Source organism: Drosophila serrata, unplaced genomic scaffold (genome assembly GCF_035046125.1).
Source record: "Drosophila serrata isolate PLE 108 unplaced genomic scaffold, ASM3504612v1 contig_336, whole genome shotgun sequence".
NCBI classification, from domain to species: domain Eukaryota; kingdom Metazoa; phylum Arthropoda; class Insecta; order Diptera; family Drosophilidae; genus Drosophila; species Drosophila serrata.
This window is the reverse complement of record NW_028257234.1, coordinates 69924-76602: the sequence shown is the minus strand read 5'-3', so window position 1 is coordinate 76602 and position 6679 is coordinate 69924. Positions and strand designations below refer to the sequence as shown.

Here is a 6679-nt window from a genome sequence, read left to right as displayed (position 1 = left end):
GGAAGGATTTTCTCCTTCACGGCAAATGGTCATACTGAATTAACAGCGACGCGTGACGGGTGACAACTCTGGCGACAAATGCGCGCGCGCGCTCAGCTTGTGATTTAAAAATGTAAATATTGCAAAAGTCAAGACAATTCATTCAGCGACATTGGCATGCAGTTGAACATTAATTTGCGGGGCATAATTAACTCCGCTTAAGATTGCTCGCAGCCAAGGAGCCGTGAAGAGCGGAGCAGAGACGGGGATGGAGATGGAGAGTCGGCAACATTCAGTGATTAACAACTGTAAAATCCAAAATCTGTATAAATATTCATGTGCTGTGTGTTGATTTAAAGGATTTTGGTGAAATCCAGCAACTCGACACCCACTGAACACCGAACACCGAACATAGCTAAGAGCGTCGAGCAGCAGAGGTCCGAAACTAACGTGCAACATCCAATAAAGATGCAAGTGCATTTAAAGTGCATCGCAAGTTATTAGAGCGTGCGGCACAGTCTCAATCTGAATCCGAATCTCGGCAAGCCAAGCAAAACGGCTGGGACGCGTCGTTTGGGTGGCCAGCAGCAGCTGCTGCTGCTGCCCCGCATCACCCCTTCGGATGCAGCTGCAATTAAGTATGCAATGCACTTAAGTTATGCACATTTCCTTTGCCCAAACACCGTTACGTTACGATTTTAAGCAGCGCGCGAAAGTTAACAGCCAGTGCAGCTGTTGCAGCGCTGTTGGCTAACATAGGCCCAATGCTGTTATCTAGCAGAGGCGTTACAGACTCTCTTTTTGTCAGTGGTGATGATTTAGCTACTATTTCTGGCTAATGTATAGTAAATGTCTCTGAGTGGCGGATGCGCGACAAGAGCGCAAGTCACATATGGCTCTACCAATCAGTGTTGCGACTGAGCTAGATTTCTAGTAAAAAAGCTATTTTATACGATTTTCATATACTAAATTATTGTATACTCAAATGCTATAATATATACACATATATGCTAGCAGATATGCTAGGGAAATATAATTATAGTAAGAAGTTGGCTTATCCGCTCTTATAAATATATATTTTTGACCAGCATCAACAAGCGCACATATGAATCTATAAAATAAAAACTCCTTAATTCCGGTGTTTAAAACATTTTTATATTTTTGCTGCCGTTACACTTAATTGAACTCTTAATATGCGGTAAATTGTAATATAAAGTGTGCTCAATTTGCGAAGAATTTAAAATTCCCGCTGCCGGCTATTTTATATCGCACTTCAAGCCAAATCCGGCGGAAAAAAAGCGGAGAAGACACCACTGCCGACAACCGTCGGCGGCTATAAATACGAGTGCAAGCGAGCCATTCCAAAATTTTTTTCAGATTTGCAGCAACGGTGAATTTTGTTAAAGAAAACAAGCGGAACGCAAGTGCGAGCCATATACAAATTGTTTGCAAGTTTTGAATTTGGCTCAAAGAGTGTATGTTGGATAGCGGTCGTATTCTCCGGCATCGGAAAATAAAATAAAATATATAAAACAGAAAAGAACAGTTGTGCGCGCATGCGTTTCGCCTCCAATCAGAAATCATCTCGAAGCGAATCGTGAAAATCCTTTTCTGCCATATGAAAAATCAAACAAACACAAAAGCCGGACTCAGCCTTCTGCCCAACCACTGACAACAAGAATAAGAAATACTAATTAATTGCCGCTAACCGTGATTTGTTTACGTTTTTTTCTTCATTTTTTTTTTGTATTGTGTGAGAAGGGAGTGAAGAGAGCATCTAGCTGGCGAAAAAACAAGCAAAAGGCCGAAAAACCAAAATTCGAATTGGAAGTGAAGGGTGTGACAGACGCACGCACACACAAACGGCATTCGCACGCACACGCACAGAAACACCGGCTAAAAGGTAGACGAGACAAGAGAGCGAGTGCAAAATAGAAAACGCGAAAACAGGATAACACAGCGACTAACTAATACTATAAAACAGGCGGCTAAGTGACATCTAAAACAACAACAACAGCAACAACAAAGGCAGCAGCAATAGCGGCAAAAGCAGCGCAGCAGCAGCAGCAGCAGCAGCGAAGAGCGAAAAGCGAGAAAAGGCAGAAGCCGAAGGAGCAGTAAAGAAAGTAAGTGGAATTCCTTGCCCAAAGATGGCTCCTCTCTTACCGCCCCCCTTCCCCCACTCTACCCACTGTGTCTAGGGCGGAGCGTGTATGTATGTCGTGACACGAAAATAAGGTTTTCAAGCAAATTTGCGAAATTAATTAAAAAAGGGGCTCTAAGCAAGGTTCTAAAAAGATAAAACTATATAGATAAAACAGAGATACTGACAGCCTGTTGAAACGAAGTTACCTCTGCCCATATTTAATGAATAAGTCGAGTTTATTGTAATTTTTTAAATCTCTCTTTAATAATTTTTTTTTTTCCTTGGTTTTTTTTTAAATGATTTTAATAATTTTCTAATGGAATTCGAATTGGAAACCTGGTGTCCGTGTCGTGTTTTGTTGGAGTAGTTGGGTCACGCTACCATCTCTATTTGCAGACATCTTCTCGTGCAAATTAGACAGAGGGAGCAGCGTCGCGACTGCGAAGCCGGCTGCTGCTGCTGCTGCTGCTGCTGCTCCATTTCCAGGTGTAAAGCCAATGGCCACGGATTTTACTCCACTCTATGCCATGCCACGCCACTGCCACTGCCACTGCTACTCCACTCAGCTCAACTCAACTCAACTCCGGTCTGCAAGTCATAAAATCTATGGCAGTTGTCAGTTCGTCGCTTCGCTGGCTGTTTTTCTCCCATCTTTTTCACTTTAGCATTTCGTTTTGAGCTCTCCTTCGGCGGCCACCATTCCACCTTGCGGCATTGTTTTTCAGCCGCTGATTTTTCCAACCGGCTTTCGGCTGGCTAATTGCCTTGACATTGGCATTCAATGCTCTCTTTTTTTTTTTTTTGTTTTTTTTTTGCCTTCCAGCCGCTCTCTCTCGCTCTCTGCACTCCGCTCTTCGCCGACTTGTTTCAATCATTCAAGTTCAACTATAAACAGACATAAACACGCAGTCAAGGTGCAAATCCATCCCCCTTCCCCCATATAACTGTTTTTCTTTTTTATATTTCTCTTGCTGCTATCATTTCTTTCTTTCTCTCCCTGGCTAGTTTCTGTTGTTGTTGTTATCGGCGGCTGCTCTTGTTTACGTTTTCTCCTGCTCCTTTCGGCATTTGCCTTTCTTTGTTTCCACGCTCCCAAACGCATCGCAATACGAGGATGTGGGTGAGTGTGTGTGTGTATGTATCCCAGCCGGTGTCTGTGTACGCCCTTCCTTCCTTTTCTTCCGCTCCTGGCTCTCCGTCCGCTTGTTCGTTGGTTCGTCCTTGTGTCCGTTATTTTGTCCGCCGGTTTTATCCTCTGTCTCTCTGTCCGTCCGGATGCGCGCAGGGCGTGTGCTTTATTGGCAGAGGACGTCGACTGCAGCAGAAACGGAAAAGCTACATTGGTGGAAAATATTGGAAAACATTACCCTGAAAATTTTGGAAAAACTTTAATGTTTTTAATTGAAAATTATTAAAAAGATTCTTAAGTCAATGAAAATAGTTAAATAATATTAAAATTCCATATTTAAAGTATATAATATATTGAAATGGAATGTTATCTAGGAATTTGTCAACTTATTTTCAACATCTTTGTTATAAATTCTTATAACTTTCTTGGTTTTTAATATTCCCATTTATTTTCTTTATTTTATACATATATTAATTAAACTGTAATGGAATATATTGGGTTTTTTAATTCTCAAATTTATACTTGTCGGAAACTTCTCATTCACTTATCACAAACTATCATCATTCATTCATATCTCACGTTCCGATTGTCTGAAGATGGTATGATTATGGCAGTTCCTATGGTTGAGTCATCACTGTAGCAGAGGAGAGTGTTCTTTCGTTTTAATTCTCGCTTTTTCTTTTTTGAAGAAATCGCATTCAATTGGAAAATTGCAATTTGGCGTTGACAAACATTTTTGGGTTTTTGGAATTGGACCCATGGTGGGCGACACGTCATCGATATATGTGCATATATTCCTTTTGTTCACCGGTCTCTCCTGCAATTTCTGCCTCATTTCGCACACACCCACCACCATCACCACCATCACCTTCACCCCCTATGCGTATATCCTGCCCTACCCCAGGGAAAAATGGCAAATCAATAATTTTCAATGGAGGATTTTGGTATGGGTTTCGGGATCAATTAGTATGCCAGGAGCGCTCGAGAAGTTATAGCCAACTGAGAGAGACAGACCCCTCGAAACTGAGTCACGTTTTATTTTGTTTTGTGATTGTGCTAATGGCAACGTCTCCCATATCTTTCCTTCCAACGTATATATATATATATATATATATATATCGTATTCTATATGCTTATGTCGCATGGCAATCGAATGCTTCCGCTGCGCACCGCCGGAAATCAGGTACACCCGACAATGAAAAAAACCCCACCTTCTGTCACCGCCACCGCTTCATACAAAACACCGCCTTTCTGGGAGTCCCCTTCCCCAGACTCCCTCCTCCCCCCGCCAAGAATCGTTTACCACCCATTGCGGGGCTGCCACTTCTTTGCCCATTCGCCTTCTTGGTGCTTTCGCAGAAGCCATTGTTGCAACAGTCTGGGCGCTCCAGACTAAGCACATAGCTACAGTTGGGGACAACAAATTAGTAACTTTACAATCAAGGAAACTGCATATAAGAAAATATATAAATATCGGTTAAAAATGGTATTCTAATATTAGTCAAAGGCCTCAAACGCTATGAAACAATCATTTCCGACCCTATAAACCATATATATTCTTGATCAGCATCAACAGGCGAATCTTTCTAGACATGTAGTAAAGAAACTAAATTTTTATAAATTTTTTCCAAATTTTACAAGGGGTTACATCGTTAAAATTGTAAAAAAATTGATAAAATTGTTAATTTTTTAACATTTAAACTAAGTATGCAGATTTATTAACCGCATTAAGACAAATCTAGAACAGCTTTCCAAATTAAATTTAATGCATTTTTGGCAGAGTTATGATATTTTGATTTTTGTTAAAAATGTTCATATAAAAAAATATATAATTATCGGTTAGAAAATGGTATTCCAATTTTAGTCAGAAGCCTCAAACGCTATGAAACAATCATTTCCGACCCTATAAACCATATATATTCTTGATCAGCATCACCAGGCGAATCTTTCTAGCTATCTTCGGCAGAAACATTTTTTTTCATAAATTTTAAATTTTTTTTATGTTTAAAATTTTCTACAATTGATAAAAATTTGAATTTTTTTACATTTTGAACTGAGTATGCAGTTTTATTAACCTGCTAAAAATAAACATAGGAAAACTTTCCGAATTGAAATTGATGCATTTTTGACAGAGTTGTGAGTATTTTAAACTTAAACAGTGCCATCTTCTTGACTTCAATTGTATATATAAGCTATGTGGTGTATGTCTATGTACTTGTCTGCGGATTTTGGCTGCATATGCTCGCATTACACCCCCGTCTTGTGCTCACTTCTCACTCCCAATTACATCCCCATCCCCCAATTCTATCTGTCATCAATTGCAGCTGTCGCTTGTCCTTGAACGCACTTTACGCACTTTACGACTGGGATATATGTACAATATCGAGGGTTGTCTATATGTCTAGGGTTGAACGGAATGCAGAGCCAGTGGATAAGCTATTTATATATCCATCCAGCCTGTGGAAATATTCACTCTGCGAATACAACTCCTTACCACATATATATGTAGTATAAAACTCAATTTTCTTTGTTCGATTGGTTTCAAGGGGGGGTATATACATAGTTATATGGGATATTTCTGTTTAAGTTTGTTATCTTAAATTAATAACATTAAATGAAGAGTAAAGGCTACCCCTATATAAACTCGATCAGAACATTTCCCTTTAACCAAGACTCATGTTATTTACTTTTTAGTTTGAGTTTTACCATCTCGGAAATGACTTACAAGAGTTCTTTGGTAATCTGTTGGTACAGTTTCCTTTTCCATTTTATTATTTTATTTATAATCAGAACCATTTAATTTCGACTTTCTATATTCCGATTTGAAGTAATGAACATAATCCCTTTGGGGCATGGTTCTGCTTGGTTTCTTTGTTAGTTTTGTACAAGTTTTCTGGGTTTCTTTTATAAAAATATATGTATAATAATCTCTTTTTTGGTGCTTTTATTTTTGTATGTTGCCCCGGGTATCTGTTGCTGCTGAGTCATGTCCCCATATTGTGTTGTTCCTCCACGTTACTCCTTTTTTTCCCCCCAGCTTTTCTTGTTGACTGGTTTCGCTTTCAACGGCACGCCCTGACTTAACCCTCTCCCTCCGTCTCTGGCCACCAGTGCCAGTCCAAGTCCGAGTCCAACTCCGAGTCCAAGTCCCTGTGTATAAATATATATATTCCCAACTACTTGTGATTCACACTGCCGCCTTTTCAAACTCACTTACGGGCCATATATCAATGGGCCCGGGTTAACTCCTTCGACTTGTGGCATTATCAATGCAAATGGGCATGGCATTTCGAGATCTCGGGGTATCGGTTCGGGGTATCTTGGAACTCTGGAGACTCTGGAGGAAATATTTACGGAGGCGCCCGTCTGTCGTCGTGACTGCACTTGCTTCCTTCATTGCCTCGCCTCGCCTCACAATACAAATA

The 6679-nt window shown here is 40.2% G+C and overlaps 1 protein-coding gene across 2 annotated transcripts in view; it reads left to right on the top strand.

The window, feature by feature from the left end:
• Nucleotides 1-1342: 1342 nt before the first annotated feature.
• The window catches only part of sn (fascin domain-containing protein singed), a 28270-nt gene continuing 22933 nt past the window's right edge, over nt 1343-6679 (top strand). Inside the window, exons 1-2 of one of the 2 annotated variants that reach the window (XM_020953453.2) lie at nt 1343-1403; nt 1741-2105. The gene's annotated coding sequence lies outside the window, so the exon portion shown is untranslated. Of the gene's footprint in view, nt 1455-1740; nt 2106-6679 lie in introns of both variants that reach the window. The other variant, XM_020953452.2, reaches the window with a different exon arrangement.